The sequence below is a fragment of the Notamacropus eugenii genome, chromosome 1 (genome assembly GCF_028372415.1).
Source record: "Notamacropus eugenii isolate mMacEug1 chromosome 1, mMacEug1.pri_v2, whole genome shotgun sequence".
Classification (NCBI taxonomy): Eukaryota; Metazoa; Chordata; class Mammalia; order Diprotodontia; family Macropodidae; genus Notamacropus; species Notamacropus eugenii.
This window is the reverse complement of record NC_092872.1, coordinates 398,820,644-398,840,901: the sequence shown is the minus strand read 5'-3', so window position 1 is coordinate 398,840,901 and position 20,258 is coordinate 398,820,644. Positions and strand designations below refer to the sequence as shown.

General features: G+C 38.8%; 1 protein-coding gene across 9 annotated transcripts in view; it reads right to left on the bottom strand.

Moving 5' to 3' along the window:
• The window catches only part of LOC140518610 (teneurin-2), a 678,931-nt gene that overhangs the window by 477,584 nt on the left and 181,089 nt on the right, over positions 1 to 20,258 (bottom strand). The window contains exon 2 of one of the 9 annotated variants that reach the window (XM_072630913.1): positions 17,312 to 17,562. The exons of 7 other annotated variants lie outside the window; for them this stretch is intronic. The gene's annotated coding sequence lies outside the window, so the exon portion shown is untranslated. Of the gene's footprint in view, positions 1 to 17,311; positions 18,754 to 20,258 lie in introns of those variants that run through there. One more of the 9 variants, XM_072630912.1, reaches the window with a different exon arrangement.

The window sequence follows — 20,258 nt, the reverse complement described above, 5'->3', positions numbered from 1 at the left end:
ATACCTGCATGACCTTGGCCACACCAATTTACCTCTCTGACATCAGTTTCTTCACCTGCAAAATACGGTGGAGAAGTTGGACTAGGGAATTTTTAAAGTCTCTTCCAGCTCAGAATCTCTTAATGGACTTCAGAGGTCCATGCATCTCCTTCCCTCTTTCTACTGACCAGGAAATGCAGAATGGGAGAAGTTAAATGACTTGTCCAGGGCCACACAGAAAACACAGAGCAGAGAAAGCACTGAACCCAGGTTTTCTGACTCCAAATTCATTGAGTTCCTTCCAGTCTACCACGCTGCTTTTTTGTTAGCCATTAAGCATTTAAGCCCTTACTAAGTGCTAGGCATCCTATTACTTGCTGGGGATTAAAAAAAAAAATGCAAAAGACTGTCCCTGCCCTCAAGGATCTGACAATCTAATGATAATTTTTAGTAACACTGTATCTTCTCATTCATAGACATTTTTTTTTTTTTTTTGCTTTCACTTAAATACTGATACTTAAACTTTATCTCTGGTCAAATCCAATTGCTAAATGCTTATTTTAATTAAACCCAGGAATTTTACTTCTATCCCTAGACAACAAAAATAATATGCCCTAACAAATGATTTATCAAAATTCTCTTTTGCTTTTAAGCTATATATGATGCTTTTGAAACACCTGAAAATTTCCTAAGTTATCTAGTTCAACTCTATTTTAAAATGGAAGAAAACTTTGGACCAGATTAGTTAAGTGACTTGATCAAAGTCTACAAGGTAGTGAGAGTCAGAGCTGGGGACTGAATCAATTCTGTTTGCTGACCCCAAATCGAATGCCCTTGCCACTTTATTACCCACCTTCCCCAATTCAGGCCCTTTGGTTACTTGCAGAGACCTCTTTCCACTGGACTAAGGCTTCAACCGGACTGTTTAGGTTTTGAATTGCTCTTTTAAAGAGAATTTCTTATATTTTGAAAACAAGGTTGAAATAGCAATACAGATAGGATTATCTCAAGAGAATGAAATAAAACATTACCTTTTCTAGAATTACTCATTTCACTTCAACAAGCATTCATTATGTTTACATTATGTCGATTTAAATGAGCAGTATGGTAAGATAAGGAAATCATTTCTGTTGTTCAATTGTTTTCAGTAGTATCTGACTCTTCATAACCCCAACTGGTGTTTTCCTAGTAGGGATACTGAAGTGGTTGGTTATTTCCTTCTTCCAGTTCATTTGATAGATGAGAAAACAGAGGCCAACAGGGTTAAATGACTTGCCCAGGGTCACACAGCTAGTAAATGTCTGAGGCCAGATTTGAACTAAAGATGAGTCTTCGGGACTCCACATCCAGACCTGTATCCACTTTACTACCTAGCTGCCCTATTTCACTCTCTTTGATATAAAATGAGGTTAAGGGGAATCATAGTAATGAAATGCTTTAAATGAATTTAATTTTAAAAAATATCAAAAAAGATTGGGAGAGACAGTTATGCATTAAAAACCCGTAAAACCAATTATGAATATGTATTTATATTTATACAAGTTGCTTTACTGCTACCATGTTGTACCTATAACTACCAGACTTAGGAAATCTCCAAATCAATAAAAATTGTATTAAAATTTTGAAATAATATAACGCCTCATATATGCATACATATATACTTATATCGCTTAAGGCTCTCTGTGTGTATATGTACACACTTATATATGCTTTACATATGATATTCTTAAAATAAAAGAAAGTAGTAAAAAAATCTTATCCCCAATTCATTAATGGAATATCTGAGGTAGTAACAGATTAAGTTTCTATGCTAAACACACAAACCATGCCACGAAAGAAACCATTCATTTCCACGAAATGCTGAGGTAAGGACCTTTAATAAACCGTTATCATTTGCCTAATTACATGGAATATTCTGTCACAATGAACATTTCCTTGGTAATCTATTCTAAAAAACCTAGTCTAAAATACAGTTCACATTTCCATACAAATATGGTGGCTTCTGATTTTTTTTTTTTAAACCAGGTTCTTAATCCTTCTACTGCATGTTAAATTGCTTGTTTCCTTACCTTATAATTATCACATAAAGAACCGTCTACTTATGCTGGAGCAAGAAAGAGAAAACAAAACAAATGGAAAACACAAACACAGGCATGTTTGTTGTTTCATATGGAGGGTTATTTAGCTTGGATAATAAATCATTACAATGAATGTCAACACTCCACAGTGGAAAGGGAGTAGTTAGTTGCATATGCTAATGGGCGATGTGCATTACTAATAAGGGAAAGAATGAAGAACTGGAGGCACGTGCTAGTTGTACTGAAATTCACAAGATAAAACTATGTTTCAGCAATCCATAAAACTGCAGACAGATATTCGTATTCAAACAGCAAGAGCTCTCACATTCATTCTGTCACTGCTAAATTGTTGAAAAATAAGACTTTCCTTATTAAGCACCAAGGTATCACACCTGCCAGTCACAGAACCTTACCAGTCATTATTCCAGGAGCCTGGAGCCTCAACTATATTCTGTGTCTAGAGCTGTGACAAGAAGTTGACCATCCAATGGCTTCATGTTAGAACTAACCAGAACCACAGCGGACTAGCCAGGCAACATGCTCCAGTGCATTATGATAACCTTGATTACAGCCCTGGCAAAGGTCCAAGATTGGAAGCACCAGTCGCTGCCTATATTCTGCCTGAATAAGCTATACATCTTAGTAATAGAAGGATCAATTTTGACATTAACACTAATATTAGCAAAGCCCAAGAGATGAACTGAAATTCACCAAGCATCATATCAGAGCAACATAAAAGCTCTATCTTAACTCTCTAGAAACAAGAAACTTTCGTTTATGGCTGCCCAGCTCTTACTAATCCTGCCCATTAGGCCCCAAAATTGCATTTTATACAGGATACAAGATCTAATGTAATATTTAGGCATATCATCAGCTGGCAGATTTAACAATGAAATCCCCTTTATTCAGAAGGCACAGAGCAGGACCATAGTGTCTTTTTGACAGATTTCTGCATGTTATTCATTATAGAGGATGAAAGAAGACTTAAGAGTTCTCAGGACAAAACCTTAACTGACTGCATTTGCATATTCAATCTTCGTAAATGAAAGGCATTTCACTGGAGCAGCTAATTTTTTAAAACTTCCATTTTTGATAACAGTTTGCTATATGACTGCTGTGGGTTGACTCATTTTTCCTTCCCTTCCTGGACAGAATGTAAGCTGCTTCAGGGCAGCAATGTAGCCTTTACATCTCCAGTACTTATCATAGTGTTTGATTCATAGTAGATGCTTAACAAATGATTGGTGATTGACTGAACTTTTATAGATTTTGTTCTTGGAATCACTACATTAGTAAGTGAAGTTATACTCCAGATCCCGGAGAAACCAGGAATAGCCTACCTACAGAGTGAAAGAGCAATAGGGTTTCTCACTGGAGTAGGTATCCAGGCAACCCTGCTGAAAGGTACACCTAGAAACCCCAGACCTTTTATTTTCTTTAGATGTTGAACCTCTCAATTACCTGTCAAGATTCTCACCTCAGGCCCTAGATTAATCTCTCTCCAAAAAGTGCTTTTCACTCTAGTTTGCCCTGAAAAGATTGACTCAGATTGCCCACGGTTTCATCTGCATACCTATTTGCAGGGCCAGCTCCATCATCAGTCATGGCAGGGAAATACTTAACAGTGAAGGCTAGGGAGAGTTCCCTATGGACATAAAAGAATGAACATTTTTATCACGAGATCATAAATATGTATTTTGCTCCCAATTTTTCCAAGTGTGTATTTGTTGGGAGGGCGGGTTGTGAAAACCTGGAGATAACTAAGACAAGTCTGGCTCTGCTCCCAGGTGGCCCTTGGACTTTCAAAAGGCCCCTTTCTGAAAAAAAAATGCTCCATTAAATGGAAAGAGACAGGAAACTAGGCTACACATTCCAGGAGTTCTACAAGAAACATTATTTCCTTTACTATCTAAAATGCTTCTTTGCAAGCAAGAACTGGAGTTTTCTGATGCTTTTATAGCTGGCTAGCTATATAGTGATGCTACTTGAGACCAGGAAATTATTTGGAAAAGGGGGATGGAGAAGATCACAGTGTGGCTAAAATCAAATTCATTAGAAAACCCCACTTAATATATATTTATATATATGTGTATAAATATCTATATTTATACCTAAATATCTATATCTACATCTATCTATCTATCTATCTATCTATCTATCTATCTATCTATCTATCTATCTATCTCTCTATCTGTCTATCTATCTAGAGAGGTGTTCCCATTAGGAATCATCCATGCATTCCATATTTGACAACCCCTACCTAAAAGGACTAAATTTGTGAAGCTAAGGAAGGAGAAACAATGGGGATTATCAGGCAGTGACCTCCACTGACTTCCACTGATGGGGATAATTTTCTCCTAAATAAAAACTGGGACTGATGATCTGCCCTCAATTATTCGTCAGTTTCTTGCCAGGTGGGGGTAAAAGAGCTAGGGGAAAATTCCTTTTTTGTACATTAGTGCTTGTCAAACTCAACAAGTTAGAGAGCCTGCAGAGGGCTTAATTAAAGTAAACAGATAATTTTTAAAGTAAAAGGAAGTTGAACCAACAAGGGTAAAAAAGATCCTTGGTATTAAAAATAAATCCAGGAGAAGCCAGAAGGGCCTCATGTCATTCATCATTTATTTAAGACATGGGTGGTAATCAGGTTAGCAACTGTCCCCAAATTCCACATTAGCCTGGCAAATATAAAAGAGATGAAGAGGAAAGTCAAAACACTGTTGAAGACAACGGGCTTGTATTGCCCCTTTTCCTTTTGGATTATCTGGTGTTTCTTTCCAACCCCCTACCAAAAGAAAAGAAAAGAAAAGAAAATCCGTTTCCCCGAGCAGCAGCGTCTCGGTATCTCTGTTGGTAGCTGGGCTTAGAGCCATTTGACATTTGCTTATCACTTGGTGGCTCAGGGCTGCAATTTGAAACTCTCAGCATAAAGAACCTAATGGGAGGAACAAAGAAGCAGGGACTTTGTGAGCTTGGAAGGGCTCGTTTGTTAGTGGTGGGCACTCCAGTCTCCAGACCTATACAAAACAAAAAGACCTCATAGGAGCAGGCTAACAAAACCCAACACCCTCTAAGTCACTTTTTTTTTTTTTTTCGAAATGACCCTTTAAGCAGCCATCCACTTCTTACATATTTCCCTCCCTGCAGTGGCTGATTGCTACTCACTACACATTTAAGCAGCCAGTCTCCTACCAGCCCCACTTCCCTGGGGGTGGTCAGAGTATGCTCTTTGTGACTGTGCAGGGCTCTGGCCATGGCCTTAATGGACAAACCATAAACACTATCCTTGGGTATCACTCCAGAGGGAGGGGAAGGTTGGATAAGGAAGTGTGAAAGCAGGATTTACAAGCTGGGCAATCAGTGATAATGGAAAAGGAATAAAGAAAAATTCGGTGACAGTTCAATTGGATTTTGCTCAAGTCTCTTCTGTATGGGAGCAGTTCTTTAGACAGGAGGGACAGTGGCTTTTCTAGGGTAAAATGTGGAGCTCTAAACAGGAAATCTTTTGGTAACAACTGTAGTAAAAAATGTGATTGCCTTGCAACCTCAAAGTAAGCTTAATGAAGCATCTTTAGTTAAATATTTTTAAAACTGGGTCAAAAAAAGTGGGAAGAAGCACCCTGAATGTGTACACAACTTATAATAGACTGAATAAACCACGGCAGTAAATCTACAAAAGGCACTGAGTAAGCACTGAAATAAACAGGCATATTCTAGCCTTTCTGATGAACTAAGATCAATACTAGAGTCCTAAACAGGACTTTTCTTTGTTAATCTCTCCCTTGCTGCTTTATAAGTAGGAAGAGATATCAGGAACCCACATCATTCAGGAGACTGTGTCAGTTAGTCAACAGATACTTATTAACACCTACTATGTTCCAGGTACTGTGCAACTTTCTGGGGATAAAAAGGCAAAAGACAATCCCTGCCCTCAAGGAGCTCAGAATCTAATGGTGTGGGCAAGGGTGGTGAACCTTGAGTCTTTAGGACATATCTGACCTTCCAGGTCCTTAAGTGGGGCCTTTCCAGGGAATCTAAATCTTACAGAACAAAATACGGCTGCACTTAAGGAACTGGAAGGCCACATGTGGCCTGAAGGCTGAAGGTTCCCCACCCTTCATGTAGGGGAAAAGAGCACTTGATTTAGAATTAGAAGACCTAAACTCAAATTCCCGTTCTGCCATTGACTTAGCAGTATAACTTTGACCAAAATCACCAAGTCTCTGACAAGTTTCTTTATCTCTAAAGTAAATATAGGAGTAATAGATTATCTACTTCATGTTATAAGGATTTTTTTTTAAAAAGGAAGATATAAAACCATTTAGCTCAACTGCTTCAAAGTGACAGATGAGGAAACTGAGGCCTAGATAGGTTAAGAAATTTTCCCCATGGTCACAGATATAGTAAGTGAGTGAAGCAATATCTAGACTCTAGCCCTCTCGCTCTAGAATGAAAGCATGATCAGGCTACTTCTAAGACAGTCTTGGACTGTAATGTGGGACAGTGGGAAGTTAAATGATTTCACCATGATTACATTAACAGTATATATCTGAGGCAGAACTTGATCCCAGGGCTTCCTGACTTAAAGACCTTTTATCCACTAAGCCATATTGCTCTCTATAACTATAAAGTGCCATATAAATGTGAGCTATTCATTTAACTGGCTATAATCTCTTATGTAGGAAATTTAAATGGATGAAGCAAAAAAACAGCCAATGACTTCTGGGAGGATGGGAAATATGACAATCTGCCTTGTAGTTGTAAATTGGGTGCTTTATGATGCAAACAAGTGATATAGCTTTATTTACCAGAATCATCAAGATAGTGCATTGATGCTGGCTTCAAGCTCAACTCTACTTTGATGATCCTGATCCTAGAAAGGACCTACATAACATTAATCAGCTGCCCCAATCGTGCATAGGTACTTCTTCATCCTTTCTGCTGCTACAAGACTCTCCTTTGTATATGGTAATTGACCATTAAAACACAAATTCAAAAACCTGGAAATCAGAGCCTATGGGGGTTCTAAAAAGTCAGTTTCTTTCTCTTACCCCTCCCCATTGCTTTACTACTTAGGTTATGTTTTCCCCTTTCTACCCTAGTGTAGTATCCAGTCACCCCTTCTCCTTCCTGTGACTTAAGGTTTCAAAATTGGTATTTCTAGCCTACTAATGAATGCTACTTATCCATCTGATCCTTTAAGACTAAGTTTCTCTACACTTAGGAAATTCTCTTATGATTAATACACTGATTATCTACTGCCTCTGTTGATATACTTCCCATTGAAAACTCCCCAGGGTGCTGATGGTGGAGGGTGGGGTGGGGGTCAAGATCTTCATCTTATTCCAACAGGAACCATCTGAGGTTCTACACTATGCTCCATTCTTGATGTCATTTCTCCTATCTAAAAAAAAAAAAAACAAACAGCAAAACGAAAAACCCTCTCATCCTTTGTGCAGATGAAAAACAATTGGTTTCCTATAGCTAACTTTTTCCACTCTGAAGAGTAGAATGAGAGAGGTTTGGGATGCTTGCCAGGAGGTGGGTTGCTGCATTGTCCAGAAAACTAACTAGCTCAGTATCTAACTTGTTTGCAAGATGCCAAAGAACCTTACTGTGTGTTTTTTGTTGTTTTGTTTTGTTTTGTCCTTCCGAGTTGCAGGATTAGTCACTCGGTGACTTTGAATCCCCATCCAAAAGGCAATCGGGAAATTGAGAACAATAAGTTCCTGAGGCTAACTCCAAGCAGGCAGAGACTGCATCTGTTTAATTCTTTCCAGCAGGTGAGCCAGTTACTATGACACTCACAGCTCATTGGTGGAAGGATAACATTTAAGCTCGTAAGTGATTCAATGGTTATGAAATGTTCCCAATCAACAGTGCTGACAAATGTGTGGGATCTCAGAAAGGGAGAGTTCTCTCCACTCATTCCTTCCCTTGGTACTAACATATTAGAGATGGTTATTGGATGGCAATATAATATTAAGTACAGCAGGGAATGTCAGGCACTCTTAAGAGCTGTCTAAAATACTTGCAAACTGGGTGAAAACTATAGTTATAAACCAAAGGGGCCCTGTTGGGGTTTTTTTTTTTTTTTGGTTGTTGGTTTTATTTTTAGATTTTTGTTGTTTTTGCATTGGTTCTCTCTGGAAATAAAAACAAACAAGGCAGATTAAGGAAAGTCAGAAGTCCTCTGTCATCACTTCACAGTTTCCTCCAAATGGATACTAAGCCAAACTCAAGTTCCATCACATATCAACTGGTGAAGACTAAGCCATCAGTACTTACTAGCTAGATGTAGCCAAATTCTTCAAGGGTCACATATGATAAAGGTCCTTCACAAAGTCACTATGTCCCATGACCATGGACAACAAGGTTAACAATGGGTGTCTCATAAGTGGTACCTTTGGCCATGAGGGGAAACTAACTGGTTACAACAGTGGAAATTGAATAATAGAAACCCACCAATACTGTTGGGAAAAAATCAACAATAAAAACCATGGTGACACAAAGTGCTAGCTTTGCAGTCACAGAATCTGGGTTTAAATCCTCTCTCTGAGACTTAACTAACAATGAGTCTTTGGGTAAATCTCTTGATCACCCTGGGCCTCAGTTTCTTAATCCTTAAAGTGAGGTTGTTGCAAAGATTCAAGCTTTGGGGACAAGAGCTCACCGTTTGAGAAAAACCACTAGGAAAACTGGAAAACAATTTGGTAGACACTAGTTATAAACCAATACCTCACACTGTACATCAAGATAATGTCAAAATGGGTACATGATTTAGACTTAAAGGGAGATGCCATGGGCAGACTAGGTGAGTATGGAATAATTTACCTGTCAGATCTACTGATAAGTAAGAATGTATGACCCAACAAAAGATAGAGAGAATTACTAGATGCAAAATTGATCATTTTGATTAGATTAAATTGAAAACTTCTTACACAAACAAAAATAATGCAGCCAGGGTTCAAAGAAAAGCAGAAAACTGGGGGAAAATACAGCAAGTATCTCTGAGAAAGGTCTTATTTCTCAAATATATAGAGAACTGAGTCAAATTTGTAAGAATACAAGTCATTCCCCAATTGCTAAAAGGCAAAAGGATATGAACAAACAATTTTCAGATGAAGAAAAACTATTGTATTATAAAAATTTTCTGAATTGATTTTGAAATGTTGGTCTGTACTGATTACAGAAATAACAAATTGGAACAGCTCTGAGATGCCATTTCACACTTATCAGATTGGCTAATATGATAGAAAAGGAAAATGATAAATGTTAGAAGGGATGTGGGAAAATTGGGACACTAATGCATTATTGGTGGAATTGTGAACTCATCTAAACATTTCGAAGAGCAATTTGGAACTATGCCCAACGGCTATATAACTGTGCATACCACTACTGTATTCCAAAGAAATTTTTTTAAAAAGGGAAAAGGATCTATTTGCACAAACATTATTTATAGCAGCTCCTTTTGTGGTGGCAAAAAAATTAGAAATTAAGGGAATGTCCATCAACTGGGGAATGACTGAAAAATACTAAAAGAAATGATGAGCAGGCAGATTTCAGAAAAACCTGGGAAAACTGATATGAACTGGTACAGAGTGAAATGAGCAGAATCAGGAGAGATGTACACAATAACAGCATTGTATGATGATCAGCTATGAATGACTAAGCTCTTCTCAGCAATACAGTGATCTAAGACAATTCCAAAGGATTCATGATGAAAAATGCTATCCACCTCCAGAGAAAGAACTGATAGAATCTGAAATCAGATTGAAGCCTACTATTTTTCACTTACATTTTTTCTTTCTTCTTTTTCTTTCACAAATACGGAAATATATTTTCCATGACTGCACATGTGTAACCTGTATCATATTGTTTACTTTCTCAAAGGGGGGTGGAAGAAAAAGGAGGGAGAGAGAATCTGGAATCCAACATTTAAAAAAATTAAATGTTAAAATTTGTTTTTACATAGAAGTGGGGAAAAATACTATTTAAAAAAATTAAAATGAGAGTGTTGGATTAGATGACCTGTGAGATTCCTTTTGGCTCTAATACTATGATTCTAAGATTGTTGAAAGGAAAGATGGGGTAAGTAGATGAAGAACTAACTCATCTTGGAGTCAGGATCCCCTCGATTTAACTCCTGGTTTTGACACATACTGGTTATGTGACACTGCCCGAGAAGCCGCTTAACCTCTCACTGCTTCCAGGCAGCCATCACCAGGGATACCCTATACCAGGTCTGTACAACCTGCATCCCACAGGCCATGCCATAAGCAGTAAGATGTTTTCCCTTACATTTTTTGAGGGCTACCGGAAATCCTTTGGCAGGATGCAAGTGGTCTGCAGGCCACAGCTTGTGCACGCCTGCCCTGCATTGATGAAATTATAGGTATGGTTAAAAATAAAAATCTCTGTATAGGTAGTATTGTTGGTGAGTCATTTCAATTGTGTTTGACTATCTTGTGAGTCTGTTTGTGGTTTTCTTGGCAAATTGCCAGAGTGGTTTACCATTTCCTTCTCCAGATCACATGACAGATGAAGAAACTGAGGCAAACAGTATTAAGTAACTTGCCCAAGGTCACAAAGCTAGTATCTGAGGTCAAATTTGAACTCAGGTCTTCCTCACTCTAGACTCAGAGCTCTATCCACTGTGCCACCTACCTGCCTGAAGTATATGTAGGAAGTATATCATTCATCAAATCATTTCCTAAACTCTATTATCTCCAGTCTCAGGCACTAGCAACACTAAATGTCATATGTAGAAGGGACCACACAGATTTAACCTTTTCTGTGTCATGGATACCTGTGGCATAGGAAGCTTATGAATCATGTTTTAAAATATATAACACACAGGTTAACAAAGATATAATTTATATTGAAATACATATTTAAAAACTCCAAAAAATCCATGGACCCACTTCAGGAGCTCCTGATCTAGACCAGCATCTTCATTTTGCAGAAGGAGAAATTGAGGCCCAGAGAGGGGGAGTGACTTGGTTAAGTCTTTGAAATGATCAATCAAGAGGAGAGCTTTCCTGTCTTCTCTTTATTTTAGGTTTCTGAAGGTTTGCTTGAAATTCAAAGAAGAAGGTAAAAATCTGAAAAACATATTATCCTCCCCCAACTCTTCACACTCTCCCTGCCCTCCCCACCAAAAAAACCCAAAAACAAACAAATGCAACTTGATCTTCTTTCATACCATAAATCTGAAAAAAAAACCCACTTTTCTGGCAGGTACTGTCAGCACCCCCTGAAAACCAGATATTGCCTCATTACTTTCAGGCAGAAGCTCCCAGGCTACCAGCGAACCCTTCAACAGTAAGATCTATTGGCGAAGAGAATTAATGTTGCTCCCCCCCAGGTCAACTAACTGTTGACACCCACTCACTATGCTGGAATGAAGCTATGTCAGTCCCTCCCAGGCTGAGCTCAGTTATTCCTAGCACATCCAGGCTTGCCCATCACAAAGCTGTCTGCATTCCTATTCTGTTTGTCCTGTCTCCTCTGTGAATCATCATCCCTAAACTACTGAGTTTATCCTTAGGATGATAAAGGAAGTATCTTAGGAGACCATTTGTCAGGGTTTTACTCTCTGGGACTGCTAATGAGTACATGATGGAAAGAATCAGGGAGCTGAGATCTGGGAGCTCTCTGGGAGACCAGCTCCCCATTCACCAGTCACTATGAATTCTTGAGTAAGTAACTTGGCAAATATGGACCTTAGTCTCCTCATCTGCAAAATTAAGGTGTTGTACAAATGATTTTACAAGCTCTACTCTAGCTCAAATTTTCTATGATCTGTATTCTAGGATTACATTAGCATCACTAGATTTTGTTTGTTGGTTTGTTTCAGAGGAATGTGCCCCTGTCACTCAGTCTCCAATTGTACAACCTCAGGGGAAAGTTTCTGCACAACTCCTAAAGTAGAGGGAGGGGAAAGCCTTAGCCTCATAGGATTCAAATGCAACATTGCTATTAATGTGTCACTAAAGCCCTTCTACCCGATGACAAAGGCATGAAGCCAGGCCTTCAAGCAACTGTCAAGGAATTTATTGCTGGGTTTTTTTTGGTGTGCAAGCACGGACAAACACACTTAGTACCTGCCTTGGGCAGGAAGTAGAGCTAGGGGAGGAGAAAAGAGGAGAAAGACACGCAAGGTAGAAAACGGTGTTGACAGAGAGAAGTTTATTTTGAAGAAAACATTTTTCAGCCTCTTGCTGAGATGGAAGTACAGGTATGTGGGGAAATGTGAAGTCATGCTGAGTAAGATTTTCCCTGCTTATAGGGTGGAAAGTAAAGTTGTTAAAGTTTGAGAAGGATGGCTTTTAAAAATCCATCTGTGAATATAAGTGTATGGGAGGGGAAGTCTGAGGTGAAAGAAAATTATTTTCTTTATCTCTGGACTTGGAGCTGCTAAGTTACAGCAATGTCTGTGATTTTCAGGATCATCTAATGCCATGTCTTTGGGTAGGATATTTACAAAATGGGCATTAAAAAGCATCTAAATAATCTTTGAGTTGTGCTGCTGAGGCTACCACAGGTTCCTGGGCCTTTGGAAGGGTCATTTAAGAGTGTGTAAGCCACGGGCTACAAAGGCTGCAAGCTCAGAATGAGTAATTTTCTGCTCTGGCACTAGCCTTAGAGGAGCAGACAACAAGAAAGGGGTTATAAAGAGAACACTTTCTTCCTTAGGAAATTAGCAAAGTCATACTATGAGTTCCCTAAAAATCAGGGACTATTCCATGTCTAAGCCTTCCTGAGGTAAACAGTCTTCTGCTTGTTATGTTTTGGTTCTCTGCAGTTCATGCTCCTTTTACCCATGCTTCTCTACTGATGAAGCAATTTGGTGATGCCATGGATAGAGCACTGAGGAAGACCTGAGTTCAAATCCTATCTCCAACACTTGCATGAGCCTGGGCAAGTCACTTAATATCTGGCTGCCTCAGCTTCTTTAACTGGGGATCATAATGGCACCTACCTCCCAGGGTTGTTGTGAAACTCAAATGAGATAATATTTGTAAAACATTCAGCACAGTGCTTGGCACATAGCATATGCTTAATAAATGTGTATTCCATCCATCCATGTACCTTAATAGTTGAAATTCCAAAGTCAGAAATCCACTTTGCTTTTTACAGACCTTCTTGTAAAATGTAAATACATGTCTAAGAGCTAACTAATCTTAATACAGTTGTGTGAACTAATCTCACACCTCACTGTGAATTAATTTATGAGGTCACTTTCTTCTGGGACTGGGACTAGGATACATTGTGTATCAGAGCCATGGGGAGGATTCATAGAAGCAGAAGAGAATTTGTGGGACAGAATACAGTTTTAGGGTTTTCTGTGAAATTGGACAAAGTACTTAGTACAGAAAAGTAGCAAGGAACTCAGAGGAATAGACACGTATTTGTGATCTATATATTTCAGTTAAACTGAAGCAAGCCCTTTTATTTTCCATCACTGACATTAAAATTTTAAGGAAAATAAGGTACCAGAAGCCAGGCATTATAATTCCCAGCTTTGCAGACATAGAGAATTTTTGTGGGGCTCTTTTCTATGTGCCCAGACAGGGATGAAATAGCAGAACTAAGTATGAGACTCACCAAGACTTTGAAGAAGGTTTTGTTCATGGAATTAATCATTTTGTCTCTCTCCCTCCCTTTTTGTCTCCTCTAAAGATGCCTTAACACAAAGGTCTAATAAAGGTTAAAACCTATAATTCATTTTCATTAGAGAGTGCATATCTACCACAAAGAATTCTCTGGAGAAAAAAAATTCAAATGGAAAAAGATAGAGTCCCCTTAAATAGTATCTCAGTATCAGGTACGATCAGATAATTATTTTAAAATTGCCTTTATGAGAGACAGTGTGGCATAGGAAAAAAGAGTAGTGGAATTAAAACCTGGAAAGTGCTGGGTTCAAATCCCCACCTCCAATACTTACCTGCTATATGACTACCGGAAAGTCATATATTCTCTTTGGATTTCAGTTGCTTCATCTATGAAACGAGGATAATAATCCTGTAGTATCTTCCTAATGGGGTCATTATGAGGCTCCAATATGATTATGTATGTAAATTGCTGTGCAGACGTTAAATAGATATATAAATGTCAGCCATTATTATTATTATGAAACATAATGTTATCCTAGTTAAAGAGACTTCACAGTTGTCATTACTACTCTCTATCTATTTGCGTCGACAGCTTTTTTGGTAATATACCAATCGGTCTGAACTTCCTGTCTTAGAGAGTTTGCCTAAAGCATCCATGTCAAATTCATATGAAACCTAAGGCCACTGGTCCATAGATAAGGATCCCTGACAGCCTCTTCTTGACTTAATTTTAAAATGCAGTGTTATCTGTGTTTTATTGCATTTTTATATTGTTAACTATTTCCCAATTACATTTTATCTAGTTTGGGAAGCACTCAGGAGTGGCACCTGACACTGTGCCTGTTTCAGAGGTGATGGGGTGGAAGGAAGTGTTGGATGCTTCTGGCCTAGAACATGAAGGAGGTCTTATCAGCAGCTTGAGTCAGAGGTGGGACTCTATAAGGTTTTCAATATTCTCTTTCCATTACAGCACAATGTTTTTTTCTATACCAATGAAATCACAAATCTAAGTCCCTTTTCCTATAGTATACCAATGAGTTTATCTCTGAGAAAACTTCAGAAATAAAAGCATAACTAGAATTAGTGATTATCCTAGAATCTGAGCTGAAAGGTAACTCAGACATCATCTAGTGTAAAATACACACAAAAAGAATCCAGACTCTAAGGCCTCTGACATGTGGCTATCCAGTCTCTGGAGAACTCTGATAATGGGAGCCCCCCAAAACTTAAGGCAACTCATTCCACTTTTGGATGGTTCTAATTGTTAAGGAAGAGAGAGCTAAGTGGCACAGTGGATAGGATGTGGGCCCTGCAGTCAAGAAAGACCCATCTTCCTGAGTTCAAATCTGGCCTCAGTCACTGATTAGCTGTGTGACTCACGGCAAATAAATCACTTAACCCTGTTTGCCTCAGTTTTCTCATCTGTAAAAGGAGCTGGGGAAAGAAATGGTAAACTACTCCAGTTTCTTTGCCTAAAAAAAATCCCGTGGGGTCACAAAAGGTCAGACAAGACTGAAAAGCAAATGAACAAAACTGTTAAGAAATTTTTCTTGCTGGTATTCGGTTGTTATTGGGTTATTTCGGATAACACAGTAAGTGTCTGAGGCCATATTTGAATTCATGAAGATGGCTCTTCCTTCCAGGCCTGCTGCTCTATTCACTGAGCCATCTAGTTTTTTTTTTTTCTGATATCTAACCTAAATTTGCCTCTCTGCAACTTCCAGTCAATTCAAAAGGAATTGTTACACTCCTACTAAGTGCCAGGTGTTGTGATACAAAAACAAAAACAAAACAGCCCAGGACCTCAAGTACTTTACGTTTTAGTTCTTCTGTCTGGGTCAAATCTATCCCCTCTTCCAAATAGTAGCACTTTAAATATTTAAAAACTCAAAAACTGCTATCATCTCCTCCCCCCTCCCTCCCAGTCTTCTCTAAGCTAATTTCAACAGTTCTTCATATGATATGGCCTTGAGGCACTTCATCGTCCTGTTTGACCTTCTCCGAACATCCCTAGCTTATAAATATTCTTCTTAAATTGTAGAGCCCACAGCTAAACACATCCAACATTACAGAGTGCTCTGACTAAGATGGAGTCCAAAACATAAATATTTTGAGGGCAAAGAGAACTGAAAAAACTATGTGTTAACAACAGCACTTGGAGAATCCTGAAATCTCATATCCACAGTGACCACCTTTCTCAAGATGCCCATCAAGGGGTTAAAAACACCACAGCCAATTCCCCTGTAGTTGTAAAGAGCCACCATGCATGCCAACCTGTCACTCTTACCTAAAGAATCCATCACAAAATTGCATGGAGAAAACTTGAAGGCCAAGGTGAGGTTTTAATTTGCCTCTCTATGAAATACTTTGGCTTTGACTCAATTGTGCCGTTAATGGGAATGAGCTCTATAGCCTGGCTTACCATTGGCCCAGGTTGGAGATTGGATTTTCTTCTTTTCTCTTTTTTCCCTGAACTACAGAAAAATCTCCAGCACACCCAGTCTGACACAGCTGAGTCCTTCTCCAGCTGGGAGGAAAAAACATAATAGGCAATATGTGCTCTCCCCTCTCCCCCCACCTTTTTTTCCCTTCCCTGTAGACAGACTCAGCATGAGGTTCCTGAGGAATTAGTTGTGGGAGGAGGACTCCCCCGCTGGCAGCCAAATGCCAAGCGCACGGCCTGCACATGTAATGTGTCTGACATTTCTGCATCTCTCTAGGTTAACACTGTTTTACACAGACTTTCAAAAATATCTCTTAAAAAGACTTTGTACACAATTTTTGTTGGTGATCCCGTGCCATCATCTTGTGTATTTAATCTTCTAAAAGTCCTTCCTTATTTACTAAAATATTCACACATTGGCATTTCCATTATTTAAGTGGAAGTAATTGGTTTCAGGGGGTTGAAAACTCCTATCTGAATCTCTATGCAGACTTTTGTTGATGGATGCTATAAAATGTTCAAATATGATCTTCCCTGAAGCAAAACAAGCACTGAAATTCAGAATGATAGAATGTGATGGACAGTTTGTCATGCTTACATTTTAGGAACCTGTTGTCAAATTATTCTAGAGCACCTTTATATTTGTAGCCAGATTTCTGGTCAGTTACCAGAGTATATGTCTTTGAAAGTTTGAAATATGGCTTTCTCCATGATCTCTGAGGTACATAAGGGCAATGGAAAAACAAGGCATCTCTCAAAATATTCACACAAGATGCAGCCACCAGATAGGAGGAGATCAACAGCTGCCAATCATGTGGAGAATGAAGGCCATTATTCTTAAGCAAAAATGTTTGGCAGGTAGCATTTTTTTCCTGAGGTGTTTTAGGACATCTTAGCATTTCTGGGACATGTTACATTGTATTGCCAGCCAGCTGAAGCAGAACTGAGACTAAGAAGAGCAGGCTGAGAAACACTTCTCAGACACACTGTATCACAACTTCAACTAACTCAGCAAAGCTGTGGAATGCTGAGACCTCACTGCAGCTAAGAGATCAATTGGGCCTAAAGCAGCATCGTGCTAAAAAGGGGGCAGCCTAGTTCTTTTTGAACCAAGGCACCATGCAGTGTGTGATAAAAGAATGCCAAGCCAAAAACAGCAGCAAGCTCTGCCAGCAGCAGCCGGGGACACAAACCTTCCCATGCTCACAGCAAAGTGGCTACCGACTTCTGGGATCTCCTCTGTGACATCTCTGACAGTCCCTCAGCCTCCACTGCAATGCTTCCAGTTCACGAGGCAGCTCAAATTCATTCTTGGCCATTGTTAGTGCTGGAAAAGTCTTTCCTCAATTGAACTACAATGTTGATGTCACACAACTTCCATCAATAGGTAGAAGTGCCTTCGTTGGACTGGGAGTCGGAGGATGTGGTGCTCACAGAATGAATGCTGGATTTGGAATCAAAGGACAACGGATTTGAGTCTCAGCTTCACCTCTAACTTACCGTGATCAGGTAGATCACTTAACCTCTTGGGCTCTCAATGGATTAAACCATACAATGTGGCAGTTGAACTAGATGATGTCTGAGGTACCTTTCAGATTTAAGATTTTATGGCCTCTATGAAAAGAAGTTTTAGGTCCCCTGGCACATGATACCTCTTAGAAAAATAACCTTAAATTCCTTTGTCCCCACCCAATTCTTCCCTAGGCCAAGTATCTTCACTTCATTCCATAGTCCTGATCATGCAATTTCAAAAACACTCAAGTTTAAGAATATCTTCAAATGAGGCCTTTGGAATGGAACATGGATATGATTCAGGCAGTATATCATGTAGTAAGGCTACTACTAATCCCCTTAATTTCATTGGCTTTTTTGTTGTTGTTTAGTTGTTTCAATTGTATCTGACTCTTCTTGACCCTTTTTGGGGTTTTCTTGGTGAAGATACTGAAGTAGTTTGCCATTTCCTCCTCCAGCTCATTTTATAGATGAGGAAACTGAGGCAAGCAGGGTTAAGTGATTTGACCAAGGTCATACAGCTAGCAAATGTCTGAGGCTAGAGTCTCTAGGTCCAGGGCTCTATCCATTTGGTTCTTTTGGCCAAGCCATTTCTCAGTGTTCATTCACACTAAACTTTAGATCAACTAATACACTTAAGTCTTTTCCCACCAACTGTTATCAACTGGATCTCTTCCATCTTATACTCATATAATTGATTTCTTAAACTTAAGTATTTGGGGGCAACTAGGTGATACAGTGGATAGATTGTTGGACCTAGAAACAGAAAGACCCAAATTCAAATCCTACCATATACACTTAGTAGCTGTGTGACTTTGGGCAAGTTGCTTAATTTATTTCAGTGCCAGATTCTTCATCTGTAAGATGGATTCAAAAATAATACCTACTTCCCAGGGTTGTTATGAGGATCATATGAGATAATCTATATAAAGTCTTTCGCAAAACCTTAAAGCAGCATACAAATGCTATTTTTTCATCTTGCTTTAGTTCATCATTTCAGCCTGATAAGATCTTTTTGGATATTGATTCAATCATACAAGTATTGGTTATCCTCCTTGGTGTTGTGACCTCTGAAGATGTAGTAAGCATGCTTTATTTTCTATTAAATCCTTAATAAAGTGATTGAATAGGATAAGGGCAGAACCCTGTAGCATGCTTGTATAGGGCAGCATCAATCCGTTTTGAGTATAGTGGTTCAAGAATATACAATTCCCTCTAAAAATCCCTCTAAAATTTTCTAAATTTGAGTAGAGGAAGGATAACTAGGAGACAGAGAGACAGCATTCTGTCTATAAACACAGAATTTCCATCCAAAGCTGATTTTCTAATAGCTGGTCAACTACCCAACTGGCCAAATTGATATTCTTTTACTATTAATAGAAAGAAAGGTTTTCACGATGATTATACCATCATGTTGTATGGCTGCCAATCAATGAACATCACAATCTCTGGAGAATCAAAATTTAGAATGACTCAAGGGGCAATGGAGAGATGGATGGTGGGTCTGGGATTGACTGGGACCAGTGGCAACTTGCATGCAAAAAGTGATATAAGGTTTACCATTCAAGAAGTGCATGGCTGGAAAAGGGCTAAGAACAAAATATAACAAATACTGCCCAGGCACCCACTTAACATTTAAGGGTGGAGCCCTTAATGGGAACATATAAGAGGACATGCATTATTTGTGCATTGGTCTTAATTGTGTATTTCTATTTATTTGTCTATTGGTCTCATCTTCCATATGAAACCATAATATTCCAAAAGAGAGAAATCTTGTCTTTTACTTTAATCCCCCAGAGGAGTTGATATTGTGTGGAAGACAGGCATTCAATGCATATTTGATGAATTCATGCATGCATTAATGAATCAAGTTCCTTGGAAGAACTTGAAATATTATAGTGAAGATGGATGGAGGAGAGATTTCTGTCACATAGAGGAATTTAAGCAAAACATCTTCCTATCAATCAGCAACACTTATTAAGCCCCTACTATGTGCCATCCATTGTGTTTACAAAGTACCTACTATGTGTCATGCTGAGTTTACAAAGATACAAAAAAAAATGAACATAATAAATTCAAGGTTTCCTTTTAAGGAAGAAAATTCATTTAACTCCTCACACCTAAAAAGAGCACCAGTGATGTGCAAAGTGCCATGTTAGGCATTAGACACTAGACCTCTGAGGGTGGAGTTGTGCTTTCTCAGGTTAAGGGCTGCACCTCATCCTTCATGCATGGGCAATTTGCTATTCCATTCATAACAGCCATCAAGGTCATCTTTGACTCTTGCGCATTTGGACTATTTGTTCCAATAAGGTTAAAAACCAAACCATGAAGCTGCCATAAATAGCCCAATGACATACAAATAAGTCACACAAAGAAGCATAGGCCTGCTCTGCTTTTCAGAAGCTTTCCAAATAACCTCAGCTCTAAAGCACTCGATGCCTTCTCCTTCATAAATGACAAATCACCCTAGGTGAATCTCACTAGGTGAAGTGACTCTAATGCCAGGGGAAACCACCCACACGGTTCTGATAAAAAGGCTGGCCTGCAAAGTATACTTTAATGACAGGCTGTTTGCTTTGGTTAATGAGTTTAATATATAAAAAGGTTCCCAGAAGCATAAAGATA